We start from the raw sequence: 14,468 nt of genomic DNA, 5'->3' as shown, positions 1-14,468 counted from the left end.
AAATATTTATTTGTTATTGTGTGAATGGTGTGTATGTGTGTGTATGGTGTGTATGTGTGTGTTTGTATGGTGTGTATGATCTGTGTGTGCATACAGTGTATGTGTGTATGGTGTGTGTGCATGTGTGCGTGTGTGTGTGTGTGCACACGTGCGCACACACATTCACATGCTACAGCAAATATGTCCAGTCAGAGGACCACTCTATGTAGCTGTTTCACAAGTCACCAGGTTTATACAGCAAGACCTTTTGCCAGCCTCCATTCTCCATTTTGGTCAAATGCCCTCAGTTCATAGTTCTTTAATTAATTAATTTTTTTTGAGACAAAGTCTTACTATACAGCCAGGGCTGGCATGGAACTTGCTAAGGGGACTATGCTGGCCTTGAACTCTCAGATCCACCTTCTTCTTCCCCCAGCGATGGGGCTAAAGGTGAACACCATTCTCAGTCACATCATTTACCAATATTTTACCACACGGGTCCAAATTTTTGAAGGACTATTTTTATTCCCATAGTCACAAGTGTTACAGGTACCTGTGTAGGCCAACAGAGGGCGTCAGATCCCATGGAGCCGGGGCGTTGTGAACCACTTGAGACAGGTGCTGGGACCTGAGCTTGAGTTCTAAAGAGCGGCAAGTGCTCGGAACCACCTAGCCATCTCGGCAGCCCGTGTGGCTTCAGTTTGGCTTTCTTTACTAATGACTTAAAAACATACTGATGTAAACTCAGTTTTTAATACTTGCTGACACTTCTAAACATCCCATCTCTGGGAGGAGAAGGGCATTAATTGCTTCGGAAGTCTGTTTTGTTCATGGCTGTGACAATGATCATAGCTCCATTCTGCGCCTGCATGTGCTTCTATTGGCAGATTCAAACCCTCTTTGGAAGCTGTTCTTGTTTTTATATTGGTGGGTTTCCATGAACAGCATGATGGGACGTGTGTTGGCCACCAGCTGTGTGCCAGCCAGCCCCCATGCTGAATCCTGGCTACGGTTCGGAAGAAGATGGCCTGCCAGTTTTCATGGTCGTGACTAAATGCCGATAAAACAACTTAAGAGGATTTATCTTGACTCACAGTCTCAGGGGCTCCGTTGTGAGCAAATAGGGAGAGGAGACATGGGAGGGCAGATGTGCTGCAGATGGGGTTTGCCCTTATCATGGTTGGCCTCCCCCAGCTCCTGCTCACCATGTGCTCTGTGGCCTTCAACTGTAGATGTCTGTGACTGTCTCCCTTACATCTGCTGGACATCATCCATGTGTTCTGGCATTTAGGGTCAAGGAAGTGACTCTGGGGACCATCAGCCTTTATTTTTGAGACAAGGTGTCTTGTAGCCCAGGGTAACCTAGAATTCTCTACGTAGTGAATGATGACCTTGAACTCCTGATCTGTCTTCCTCTAACTTTTGAGTGGTGGGATCATAGGTGTGTGCCACCACACCCAGCTTATGTGGTACCACACTGGGCTTTTATGCATCTTAGGTAGGCTCTCTACCAACCGAGTTACACCCTCTTGTTTTGAAGACAACTCCCCCAAGTGTGTGTGTGTGTGTGTGTGTGTGTGTGTGAGAGAGAGAGAGAGAGAGAGAGAGAGAGAGAGAGAGAGAGAGCTTGAGAGCAAGAGAGAGAGTGAGAGCGCAAGAGAGAGCAAGAGAGCGAGCGAGAGAGAGGGAGACAGCAAGAGAGCAAGAGAGAGAGAGAGAGAGAGAGAGAGAGAGAGAGAGAGAGAGAGAGATCATAAGAGGGCACAGAATCCCCTGGAACTGGAGTTTCAAGCAGTTGTGAGCTACAGTGTGGGTTCTGGGAATGGAACCCAGGATCTCTTCAATTCTCTTAACTGCCAAGCCATTGCTCCAGCCCCAAATGGCTTTAAAAACTGTCCTGGTACTTACAGAGATCAGCTCAGAAAGGGTTGATTGTGATGATGATGATGGTGGTTATGACTTAATGGACTCCACTTTCTTTTGGTTTACAGCAAGCTGAATGGAAGATTTAGAGACCTCCTGTGTGACACACACTCAGCTCGCTATTGCCTGAATCCCACACCTACAAGGCCACAGCGAATCCTGGGTTATGCTGAGTAGCTTTGCCTGAGGCCTTGGATAAGAGCGGGACTGTCTTCTATGCCCTGACTTTTCCTGCTGTGGCCATTGCTTGGTTTCTTCCTCCATCTCCTTTCCAACCCTGGCAACCAATCAGTGATCATCTCACTGTCACCAGCATGTCACAGAGTTGACACGCAGTCTGTAGCCTTTTACCATGAAACAATAAGCAAGTAAATCCCTGCCCACACTCCCTTCTCTCCACCCTCCCTTCCTTCTCTCCCTCCCCCTCCCTCTCTTCTCTCCACCCTCCCTCCCTTCTTTCCCCCTCCTCCCTTCTCTCCCCTCCCTCCCTTCTCTCCCTCCCCCTCCCTCCCCTCCTTCTTCTCCCTCCCTCCCTTCTCTCCACCCTCCCTCCCCTCTCTCCCCCCTCCCTCCCTTCTCTTCCCCCTCCCTTCCTTCTCTCCCTCCCCCTCCCTCCCTTCTCTTCCCCCTCCCTCCCTTCTCTCCCCCCTCCCTCCCTTCTCTCCACCCTCCCTTCCTTCTCTCCCTCCCCCTCCCTCCCTTCTCTCCCCCTCCTCCCTTCTCTCCCCCTTCCTCCCTTCTCCCCCCTCCCTCCCTTCTCTCCACCCTCCCTTCCTTCTCTCCCTCCCCCTCCCTCCCTTCTCTCCCCCTCCTCCCTTCTCTCCCCCTTCCTCCCTTCTCTCCCCCTCCTCCCTTCTCTCCCCCTCCTCCCTTCTCTCCCCCTTCCTCCCTTCTCTCCCCTCCCTCCCTTCTCTCCCTCCTCCTCTCTCCCCTCCTTCTCCCTCCCTCTCTCCCTTTCCCTTCCCCTTTCAGGGCACACTGAGCACACATCCTACCACAGCTGCAACCTTGGCCTCCCCACATACTTTTCATTGCTTATTTATTTACTTCCAAGGCCAGGTGTAATTATGCGCACTTCTGCTGTAAACAGTTGAACACAGAGACCACCATTCTTAACACCAAATAATGCGGATTTGGGGGCTCCGGGAAAAGTTTACTCTTTAGGAAACCACCAGGCCGCCACTACCAGCTTGGACTTCCTGTTGCTCAAGCCCCTCCACCGTCTGCAGCTGTGGGCCCGCTAGGTTTTAGTCTTCACGCTGCTTCATTTCTGATCCTCCTCCAGAACACACTCACTGATGGGACTGACTGCTGGTCTGTTTTCCAGGTTGGTTCTTTTCTGTCTTGCAGTTTTGCTGGGGTTATTCTGGCTTCATTGCTGGCATTTACAGTCTAGATAGTTTAGAGCCCATTCCTTAGCCCCTGGCACCTCTGGGCCTCAAGCACCTCCCACTTTTCTACCCCCACCCATCCTGCGTGTAACCCTTGATGGCCTGGGACTTTCTGTGTAGATCAGACTGGCCTGTCACTCAGAGATCCTCTGTCTCTACCTCTCTAGTGCTGGGATCCCAGACATGCACACCTCCCACTTCTCTGCCCTGTGCCCAGGGTGTGTCCGTGCCAGACCAGCTCTGAGGCCTCTCAGTAGACTGAGGATCTTGCTTCCTCTGTGCTGTGTTTTGCATTTGCTTCTTTTTGGTTTTCTAAAAATGGGTAAGGCGATGCCAATGGTAGAGAAGGTTCTAGACCCTAGTTCCAGCTCCAGTATAGAGAACACATATCAAAGAAAGGGAAACCCTTGGCTGGTGGGTTGGAGAATGTCATACTTCTGTAGCTGCCCACCCTCCCACACATCCCACATTCCAGAGGCAGAAGGAGGCATATCTCTGAGTTTGAGGCCAGCCTGCTCTACACAGTGAGACGCTGGCTCAAAGTGCAAAAAGTTAAAGATAAAGCTAGTTCTGGAGATGTGGCTCAGTGGTAGAGTGCTTACCTAGCAAGGCCTTGGCTTCCACTGCGAATGAGTACTAAATAAATAAATAAATGAGTACTAAATAAATACAACAGATATAAACAAACTAATTAATTAACTTGTTGTCTGTCCCTGAGCTCTGCTAGCTACGGTTCCCACTGGTCATATTTGTCCTCTGGGAGTGAGGTCCGAGCTTCAGGCTGCTGACACTGTTGGAGCGATTGTTTCATAGGACTGAGCCCGCAGTTAGCTCCTGCAAGTGTGTCTTTCTGCCCTTTGTGTGTTTCTAGCTCTTTCCGGGGCCCATCCCTTCCTCATTTGGCTCCCGTCTCGCCTGCCTGGCAGCTCTCCTGGGCTAAATCTGTCCGTAACTCCCGAGCGCCGGAGGCTTCTTGGGGGTTTATATTTTCGTGGGAATCTGAACACACGCTTTCAGGAATGACTTTGCACTTCTCACAGTGAGTGCGTGAGAAGGAGCCCGACTCCCCCCACCTGAGTGTGCCAGGCTGCACTCCTCCCTCCCTCCCTCCTTCCCTTTCCTCCTCTTGGCTTTTCCTTCTCTTTTATTCTTTGAAACAAGGTCTCCCTATCTAGCCCAGGCTGGCCTCTGCCTCCTGAGTCCTGAGATTACTGGTGTGGACCCTCCCCTTGGCTTCCTTATTTCTTATCCTTGGGGATGAAAGGGTACCTTCTGGATTCTCCTTTATTCACAGATGGGTAATGGCTTTCTCTGGTGCGGGTTTCTTCTCCTCCTCACCTGCTTCCCTTCATTTCTTTGCTCTCCTTCTATGTCTGGCTCAAGGATTTAGCTTCTTTCAGAGTCTTGCTTTTTCTGGGTTTACAGGGTACAGATATCTGCAGGTAGGCTCTCTCTCTGTCTCACCTCCTGGGGATTGAATATGGGAGAAGGCCTGCTCCCTGCCACGGAGACAGTCTGTAGTCCTGTTTTAACAGAAAGGCATGGCGTGCAACTCCAATTCCCAGCGTGCTTCCGTCCTTCCAGCTGCAGGTTTACTCTGTCCTTCAGCTACCAACAGAGCAACCCCCAAATGCCATGACTCTCAGCCCTAGGCATCGTGGACGCTGAGTGGTGATGGGGGTGAACAGGTTGGTCTGGACCCTGGTGCAGCAGGAGGTGGAGTGTGTGGGGTGTGTGGTGCTGCAGAGCAGTGGCAGTCCGTGATCCTTCTTGGCTGCCTCTAGTGACAAGTGGATTTGTGGAAATCTCTGTGTGGTCTAGAAGTGACAACTGGCCACTGCCAGTTTCCCAGAAACTTGCAACCTGCCACTGCGTCTTCTGAGTCCTGAGCGTTGTGTGTGAGGTGGCTAGGCAGGGCCCTGGGCTTGTCCTAGAAGCTCCGTCCTCTGCTGAGAGAAGACTTCAGTGAGAGAAAGGATGAGCACAGGACTCAGAGGCAAGAGGGGAGCTAGAACTGTGCCTCTTCATCCATTTACTTCCTGTCCTCTCACCCCATGTCCATGATCCGCTTAGCACTGCACATCAAGGCAGACTCTCCCCTGTGCCCCACCCCCAGCACCATTGTCCCACAGACACTGCAGATGAACAGCAGGTGGCCTGGGGCTCTGTCCTGTGAGGGAGTCTCCTGTGTCATCTTGAGAAAATCACTCTACCAAATGGTGCCTCATTTTACTCATCAATAAAACAAGGCTAAAAATCCACATGGGGCTGGGGATGGAGTGGGATAGTTCCTAGGCCTTGTTCAGATTGTGGCTGGCAGTCAACCCCTAGGACACGCAGGACATGTTTGCTGTTCTCAAGTCCTTATAGAACACTTGGAAGGTGGAGAGTGTGACAGGCTGTGACACTGAACAGGAAGGTATGGGACTGCTGTGTCTGAGTTGCTTCTAAGAGATGTCTGGGCCAATCAGCTTGCCTCGACTGGTGTCTCCAGAGCCTTGTGCAAGTCTTGCTGCATATTCAAGCCACTAGAGTCCAGCAGATGAGGCTCTTGTTTCTTGGGGACCCCTTCCAGTAGCCGGAAGTACCCATCCCTGGCACTTGTGGTCACTACACTTCTGAGTTCTGCTGAATGTGCAGCACCAGTTCTCCTCCTCCTCTTCTTCCTCCTCCTCCTCTTCCTCCTCTCCCTCCTCCTCATTCTCCTCTTCCTCTTCCTCCTCTTCCTCTTCCTCCTCCTCATTCTCCTCTTCATCCTCCATCTTTTCCTCCTCCCCCTCCCCCTCCTTCTCCTCTTCCTCTTCCTCCTCCTCCTCCTCCTCTTCTTTCCTTCTTGTACTAAGGATACAGCGAGGAACAAACCAAGGTGTCTGCTCTTAGGAATCTTCTGTTGTTCTGAGGAGGCAGTGCTGAGAGGGAATGCCTTATTTACTGTTCTATTGATGTGAAAAGACACCATGTCCAAGGCAAGTTATAAAATAATGTATTTAATTGAGGGACTTAGCTGGGCAGTGGTAGCACACACCTTTAGTCCCAGCACTTGGGAGGCAGAGGCAGGCAAATCTCTGAGTTCAAGACCAATCTGGTCTACAGAGTGAGTTCCAAGACAGTCAGGGTCACATAAAGAAACCTTATCTTGAAAAACCAACCAACCAACCAACCAAATGAATAACTAAATCGGGGGACTGTTTCAGAGGGTTTGTCCAGAGCCATCATGGTGGAGAACATGACAGCAGACAGGCAGGCGTTGGAACAGAGCTGAGAGCTTACATCCTGATTCACGAGTTGGAGGCAGAGAAAAAGACTAGGCCTGGAATGATCTATCCTGAGTAACACACTCTTCCAACAAGACCATGCCTTCTAACCCTTCCCAAACAGTTCTGCCAACCATGAACCAAGTAGCTGAACATGCATGGGCTTACTTGGGCCATTCCCATTCAGAGCACACAAGGAGCAGGCAATTAGCATGGCTCTGGGAGCCAGAAGCACAAGGAAAGAAAGTAATGTAGACAGCAGGGCACGGCTCGCAGTTGCAAACTTGGGAGGTTGAGGCAGGAGGATCACCTCTTTGAGGCCAGCCTGGGTTACATAGTGAGACCTCATCTCAAAAATGTAGATAAACACCAGCATGGGACACCAGATTGCAGTTTCTGAGGAAAGACCTTCTCTAGGGTGGCCGAGATAGGGAGCACCCTGGGGTGATGGCATTTCCCTTGGGACCCAAATGCTCAAACAGGGCCTCCCAGTGGAGAGCTGGAGAGAGGACAAGACAGAGGGAAGGCTGTGCAAAGGCCCTGAGGTGCAAGTAGGGACCTGGAGGCAGACGTGTGGCTCGCAGTGGTCCAGGCAGAAGAGGCTGGCACCTAGAGCTGTGAAGATGGAGGCAGTGGAGTGGAGGTGTTGGGAATGAATACCCAACAGGCCTCAACAGCTGACGAAGGAAGCCCAGGAGCTGGAACCCTAGATGCCTGACTTCATAGACTAGCGGGTGATACCGTTCTCTGAGAATTACAAACACAGGGGAGGGAGCAGTGCAAGGAGAAAAAGCAGGTGTTTTAATTTCGATACAGCAGGTGTTTTAATGTCTAATGTGTAGACACATCTGTGTTCACTTCTGGACTGCTGAACCGAAGAGAGAGTTCTGCGTGACTGTGCATTCATGTTTATTCGGGTTCATGTGCATTCATACACACATGCATGTGTTCATGAGCACATTCAGTGTCTGTGTGCCCATGGAGCATGTGTGTTCATATGTGTACATAGTTTACACACTCTGTTCATGCAGACCTGTTCATGTGCGAGGATACGTTTGTGTGTATAGGAGTGTGTCTGTGTGTATGTTTGTGTATGCCTTTGGGTTCATGTGCATATGTATGTACTCATGTGTGCATGCATGTATTTATATGTTCATGTGTGTGTATGTGTGTGCACCTGCATATGCATGTGAGTTCTCCTAGGACTTCTTGCCTGCTGTTGTTGTGGGCTAGTTCAGGCTTTGTTGTGGGACTGTCTTGTGTTTTGTGGGGTTTCTAGAGCAGCGGTGTCCTCTGCCAACTAGGAATCTACAGCTGCCACCCACAGCTGGGACAACCACAGACATCTGCAACGTCCCCGAGTATCCTTTGGGGGGGGAATTTATTTCTAGTTGGGAACTTATATGGGACCTTCACAGAGACACTGACTATTGTCACAGGAAAGCAGGGCACAAGTGCCCTGTGTCCTTGTTCCAGTCACTATCCTGATCATATCGCTTTTTCCCAGAAACCTCAGAGAGTGCCTTGGAACTCTCCTTAATGATTACACACTAGTTAGGTTTGCACATTAGGTGAAACCCATCCATTTTCCCATTTCCAGAGATTTTTTTTAAAAAGAAAGAAAGAGAATCCAGAACGTTCCTTTTTTAGTCCACAAGCTGACTTACAATCAGACCCACATGGCAAACTTAAAAAATCATTTGTGCCCTAAAGTGTCCCTCAGTGTAAACACAGGCATCCTCAAGGGCTTTCCAAGGCCAGGGCAGAGCCTTAAGTGAGAGGATTTATGGGTGAATTCTGTAACTCGATTTGAGTTTTGGGAGGTGGGCAGGTTACTTCAGGAGGGCTGTCGGCTAGTGGGCGCCACCAACATGAGTTGGTAAATAATTAGAAAACAGTCAGTGGTTATCAAGCTCTGGAGTTAATAATGGGAATCCTGCAGCAAGAAGAGCCCAGAAGCAGGGCAGGCTTGGGGCTGGCAGCGTCCGTGGGCCATTGGCTGTAGGATGAGGTGGCTGTGGTCAAGGCTGTGGGAATCTGTATAAGGCTTTGTTCAGGCTCTGTGTAACCATGGAGACAGATGTCCCCCCTTCTTTTCAGGGAGCCAATCGAACTGTAGTGCAAATGGTGTCTACCACAAGCATCCTGCTGCCTCCTCCCAAAGCTTCTGAGGGCAACTGGTGAGGAGACCCTGGGGAGCACAGGGTCCAGGCTAAAGTGCTGTGGATGCAGGCTGCTTCTACCTCTTTCTGTGAACTTGGGTATGTCTTAGCCTCTGGGATCTTCAGTTCCCTCATCTGCAAAACGATGCTAAAAGCAGTTTTCTCTGCAGGACTGTGGCACAGGAGCTCTGTGAACTTTCAAGATTTCTTGAATGTGGCCCAACTCGCTAATTTTTAAAAGCAACCTGGCAGCCCATTGGGAATGAGAATACAAAACCTGCCTGAAGCCAGGGAACCAACAAGGTTCCGAGCATCCTTGGGTTCACAGGCGGCTTCCCTGGGTTCTGCATGAATATCTAGTGACAGGCCATGCAATTGGACATTCCAAGACTGTGCCAGTGAGTGACAGCCACAGCTGGGAGATGCGTGAACCCAGGCAGGACCAGCTGCAGTCGTAGGCTGATGATCAGCTGGGCTTGATGGGGATCAGATCTGTGGAGCAGGCTGACAGTTGTGCTGCTGTGGGAGCCCACCCATGGTGCTGGGAGGGTTCATCCAGGGCCTGATCAGAACCCAGCACCCCAGCACCAATCAGAGATGTAGATAGATACCAAGCAGTCTCGTGTGTGTGTGTGTGTGTGTGTGTGTGTGTGTGTGTGTGCACATATGTGCACTTGCATGTGTATATATGAAGAAAGATGGGGAGTAGGGGAGCTGCCTTGTCCTAGTAGAACATTTGTTGGTAAGCTCTGTTCAAGTCCACAGAGCAAGCGAGCAGGACCTAAAGGGTGCGCTAGCTGCCAGCAGGACTTCAGTCAGCTGAGAACTTAGAGGAGAAGGAACTTAAAATCCATGTGGGGATCACTGTTGGGACTGTGGTGCTGCTGTTAAAATTACTTTGTATCACTCACAAAAAATGGCTTCCCAGCACTAGAATGGGACCTTGGATAATATCAATAGAAACGTTATGAAAAGCAGGAGGAAGGACTCTCTCTCTCTCTAGTGGGGAGCACTTAAGCACTTAGGGTCAGTCTTGTTTGGCCTGGGTGAAGAGGAAGGAGGATGAATTGGCCTGGGAGCAGAGCTAGGCAGCTGATGGGAGGCATAGTTGTTCTAGTCATCCATTGATGGTTTATACGTCTAAGAGGGAAGGAAGCCACAGAAGCACTCTCCACTCTCTGGTGTGCACACCTTTCTAAGGAATCTGACCAGACGCCTGACTCACGAGTGTGAGACATGTAGTTAACACCGAGTCTATGGAGACAAGGATTTTAAGCCAAGGAAAGAAAGGACGAGGGTGAGTGGCTGGGGGCATCTGTGTCAAATGCCCGGAATCACCACAGAAGAGAGATGATGAGAGGAGACCGTGTGGCGTAAGCTCAGCTCAAGCCAGGTATTCATGAAGAGGAAGAGGGTATATGGAGGTTGACCCTGAAGGGAACTGCTGAGGTCCTGTCTGAGGACTTAGTTGGTCATAGACAGCAAGGACCCTGGGCAGGTTCCTCAGAGAAAGAGAAGCCATCAAGAAGACAGGGGACAGCACAAGGGTCATGACTTGGGGTTGTCTTAGTGGGGAGGGATCTGGAGTTTTCTCACACACCCTATGGGACATGCAATGGTCTCTGCTGGGCCCTAGCTGCCTCTATCTGTGACAGGGGAAAGCTGTGGCCGGGGTCAGAGCATTAGGCAGGAAGGAGCCTGTGGCATTGTGCGGACTGGTGAGTGTCAAACATGTGTGGGTGGCTATGGTAGAGGCAGTTCTCAACATGGTGCTCCTGTGTGGTGCCTGCTGGATGGCTCTGTGTGCGTGCGTGCATGCGTGCGTGCGTGTGTGCCTGTGTGCCTGTGTGCACACATGAGCATGTAGGTGCATGTTTACACTGGGTACCATTCTCTCTCTCTTGTCTGAGACAGTGTCTCTCACTGACGTGGACTTTGGCTATGTTGGCTGACCAGTGAGCTTCAGGCGTCCTTGTCTCTGACTCTGGGTTCTGGGGTTACGAACACAGGCGACCACGTCTCCTCAGCTCCTGGATAACCATTTGACAGGCATCACTGAGTTCACAGAAGCTACAGGAATCTTCAAGGCCCTTTGTACACACTTACCTTTGAGACACCAGACTGTGACCTTATCACTTGGCGGATGCCAAGGGGAGCTGGCAGGTATGTGGACAAGAAGCAAGGATCGCTTGCCTAGGCTGACTTCTGTGTCCCCATGTCACCTACTCCAGCTTCTCTTGGTCAGTTCCCAACAGCTTTTGGTCACAGTGTCAGTTGTAGGCTCGGGGGAGCCCTATACCAACAAGCAATGTTCTCTAGAGAGGTGTGGCCTGGTAAACTCTCAGCCCTACTTCAAGCTTTACCAGCTTGGAGCCTGCAGGCTGGCCCATGCCTGGCTGCAGCAGGCAGGTAGACTTCCCATCCGTAGGACTGGGTTGTGGGAGATCGAGCGCTCAGGCTGCCATTTGCAGTCCTGGGAAAACTCTGAATAAGACTTAAAAGTGATTTATTATTTGGGTCACTCTATAGATCTAATGTGGCGATGGGGCTCTCATTGCATGTGGCATTTTAAATGCAATGCTGGCTGACATTATGTTCATGAATGTGGACCCTGAAGGTTTCAGGGTGCAGAGTGATAAGTGGGTGTCAGATGACAGTCTCCAGTGGCTGCTCCCTCTGGTCTCAGGGAACAGACTGCTTGCCTCTTTTTATATTTGACTGGCTCTCTAAAACCTATTGGAAATGTCCAGGCATGAAGTGTTGCTGACTCTTGTGTTCTGGGGTGGGGGAGAGTGTGTTCACAAGTCACATCCTATCCTCCCATAGGACAGAAGTGGACTGGCAGCGAGAGGTGTCAAGTCACTTGTCCACCTCCTGGGGGACACCGCACAGTGCTTGCAGATGCCAGTGCTAGGAGTCAGAATCCTGTCCAGCGTTCTTCAAAGTGTAGGACAGCTCTGACCATGGCAGGTATCAGTAGCTGGGAACTCCCTGAGTCCTGGCCACTCAGGGCCTGCAAGGAGCCCAGGACACCACATCTGTCCCCTAGGGGGCAAGTAGGCTGAGCTGGGGCAGTATGCATAGTCTGCCCTGCACTGCTTGGAACAGTGCCAGACACCAAGTCGTATCTCCAGTTAATTTTCTGGCCTCCACTGTGCTCCGATCGCTCGGTGATAAACTGTTTTTTGTGGCCTTTCTTTAGATCAATTGCTGTTGTAACATTGCACCCCACTTCTGCGGTCTTAGTAGTGACAATGAGTGAGTGGCCTTTGTGCTTCCCCAGCCTACCCACGGAGCACTGTTTTCCAAGTCACTCCTACGCCGCTGGATGTTCATAGTAGTTGATTTTTGTTTCCGTTCAGCCGGTGACATGACGATTATCTCCCTGAAAGGTTTTCTTTGTCGAACCATTTCTTCAGGAAACTGCCTCAGCTCTTTGCTTTTCTTGTCTCTTTCCTTCCTTTTATTCTTTCCTTAATTAATTGTTTTGGGGGGAGGGATGGAAACTGGAGGTGATGGCCTGTGTTTGTAATATCAGCACTTGAGAGACTGAGGCAGGAGGATGGTGACTTCAAGACCAGCTTGGGCTACATAGCAAGACCTGATTTAGACAACAAACAAACTAATTATTCAAAAGTAATTTGTCCATGATTTAAAATGGAGGGTCAAAGCGGTGTAGAGCCCAGAGTTCCCTTCTTGCTAGCACAGCTAAGACTGCTCACCAGCCTTCTGGTAAATGGTGCTGTGCTGCCCACTCTCCTGACCTGTGGGTGTAGATGTGGGGCAGAGCTCTCCTGTGTGTGAAGAACAAAGTAGGGCTTTCTGAGGAGATGAGTGGGAGTCACCCAAGGCTGCGAAGAGAAAGACTCGGGAGAGAGAGAGCAGTAAGCGAAAAGGCCCTGGGGTGGGACTGGATTCCGTTGACTAGAGGAAGAACTCTGAGCAGATGTGGGCTGTACCAGACAGTTCAAGGCTATGGAAGGGGCTTCGTGCAGCACACCGTGGGGGGGCTGCAAGGGCTTCAATCTATATATGAGGGCTTTCATTTTGGAGGTGACGGGCTGGGATATGGTTCGTGTGACCAGTGAGCACACTGGCCAAAGAGTGTAGTGTTGGACAGAGTCGGAAACAGGAAGCTTAACAGGAGGTGCTTTAGGGTTGAAACATGGGTGGCTTGGGCCTGGGAGGTGGGGAAGGTAGGTGGAACTACATGGATTTTTGTGCCCATTGCTGAGAGAAGAAAGACCAAGGTGGGAGCAGGCTTCTTGTCAAGACTCTGTTAGGTTTAGTGAGAGGGGGTGAATTTGAATCCAAACCTGATTGTTAATGTGTGAAATCTCAGAAGCAATGCCAGCTAGCCAGGCAGATGACAGAATAAGTCAGAGACCAGGGGTACTGGTCTCCCAGACTGGAGATACTGGCTCAGGATGATGCATGAAGTAGATACGGGCCTGTTGATCTCCCATGAGCCACTTCAGCTCTGGGCATTTCATTTTTTACTTAACCTAGTTTTAAAAAGTAGCAACAACCTGTCATGAGCTTGAAGTGGCAGCGTGGCTGCTTGCACTTGGATTCCAGAGGTTTCCTTACTTGTCTCAGAGGCTTCTTGTGATCTGAAGTGAGAAGGAACAACTGGGGCTGACAGGCACAAAATAAAGGAGACATGGCTCCCCCAAATCTTCACAGACTACAGCCAGCTTTGCCCGAGACACGGATGCGCTTCCTGTAGAGGGCTGCTGGCTCCTCTCGTCTGCATCTCCAGGATCATGTGCTATCTTCCTCGTCCTTTGAGGGGTCCTGTGGGTCTCTCAGCTACAGCCTCAGCCAGAGGTCAACCTCGGGCATCACCTCAGGCACTGTCCAGCTTGTTCTTATTTTTATTTATTCTCTAAATATGTCATACATGTATATAATGTATCTTATTCATGTCCATTCCCCATTTCCCCTTCCAACTCCCTCTAGGACTCCCCCATCCTTCCCACCCATCACATCTCCTCCCAATCCATGTCTTCCTTCCATGATTATATTTTTTAAATCTATTGAGTCCAGTTAGTTCTGGCCACATGCACATGGGCATGGGGTCTTTTTCTGGGATCCGGGGAGCCAGCCAGGAGCTACACTCCTAAAGAAAACTGACACCCCCACCCCCAGCAGCTCTTCATCATCAATACTATCATGCCACGCCTTGGTTTCTGCTTTGTTTTGAGGCAGGATCTTGTAGTGCAGCCATTCTCACGCTGCATATCAGATATTTACATTCGTAACAGTAGCAAAATTACAGTCACGAAGCAGCAATGGACTAATGAAATGGTTGGGGGTCACCACAACGTGAGGAACCATATTAGAGGGTTGTAGCATTAGGGAGGTTGAGAGACACTGGTGTAGTGGCTACGCTGGCCAACCGGGGAGCCCCGGGGGTCTCCTGTGTCCGCCTCACTGGCGCAGGGACTGTGGTATCCTTCACTGTGCCCAGTTGCCTTTAGGTGCACTGGAGACAGAAACAGGAGAGAGAGCTCTGAGTCCCCAAGTGTGCGTGGAGCTAGCATCCTAGCCCCGGGGCATGTTTCCCACCCAGCGATATCACGGTCCAATGAGTAGCGCTCACTCTACACTGAGTGGCTTTATGTCAGACAGCTCTGGCTACACTCAGGAAGTGACTCTGCTGTTGTGTCACGGTGCACACAGGCAGTGTCTACTAACGCACCTAGCACATAGCTACAGAGTGTCTCAACTTGCTGTCCAGGAGCTAGGTATTCCCC

The 14,468-nt window shown here is 50.6% G+C and overlaps 1 protein-coding gene across 2 annotated transcripts in view; it reads left to right on the top strand.

The window, feature by feature from the left end:
- The window catches only part of Gsg1l (GSG1-like), a 213,914-nt gene that overhangs the window by 11,023 nt on the left and 188,423 nt on the right, over window positions 1-14,468 (top strand). The window contains exon 1 of one of the 2 annotated variants that reach the window (XM_039094643.2): window positions 2,957-3,229. The exons of the other annotated variant lie outside the window; for it this stretch is intronic. The gene's annotated coding sequence lies outside the window, so the exon portion shown is untranslated. Of the gene's footprint in view, window positions 1-2,956; window positions 3,230-14,468 lie in introns of those variants that run through there. 2 annotated transcript variants of the gene reach the window in all.

The sequence above is a fragment of the Rattus norvegicus genome, chromosome 1 (assembly GCF_036323735.1).
Source record: "Rattus norvegicus strain BN/NHsdMcwi chromosome 1, GRCr8, whole genome shotgun sequence".
Lineage (NCBI taxonomy): Eukaryota > Metazoa > Chordata > Mammalia > Rodentia > Muridae > Rattus > Rattus norvegicus.
The sequence above is the reverse complement of the archived record's forward strand: the minus strand, read 5'-3'. Positions and strand labels throughout refer to the sequence as shown.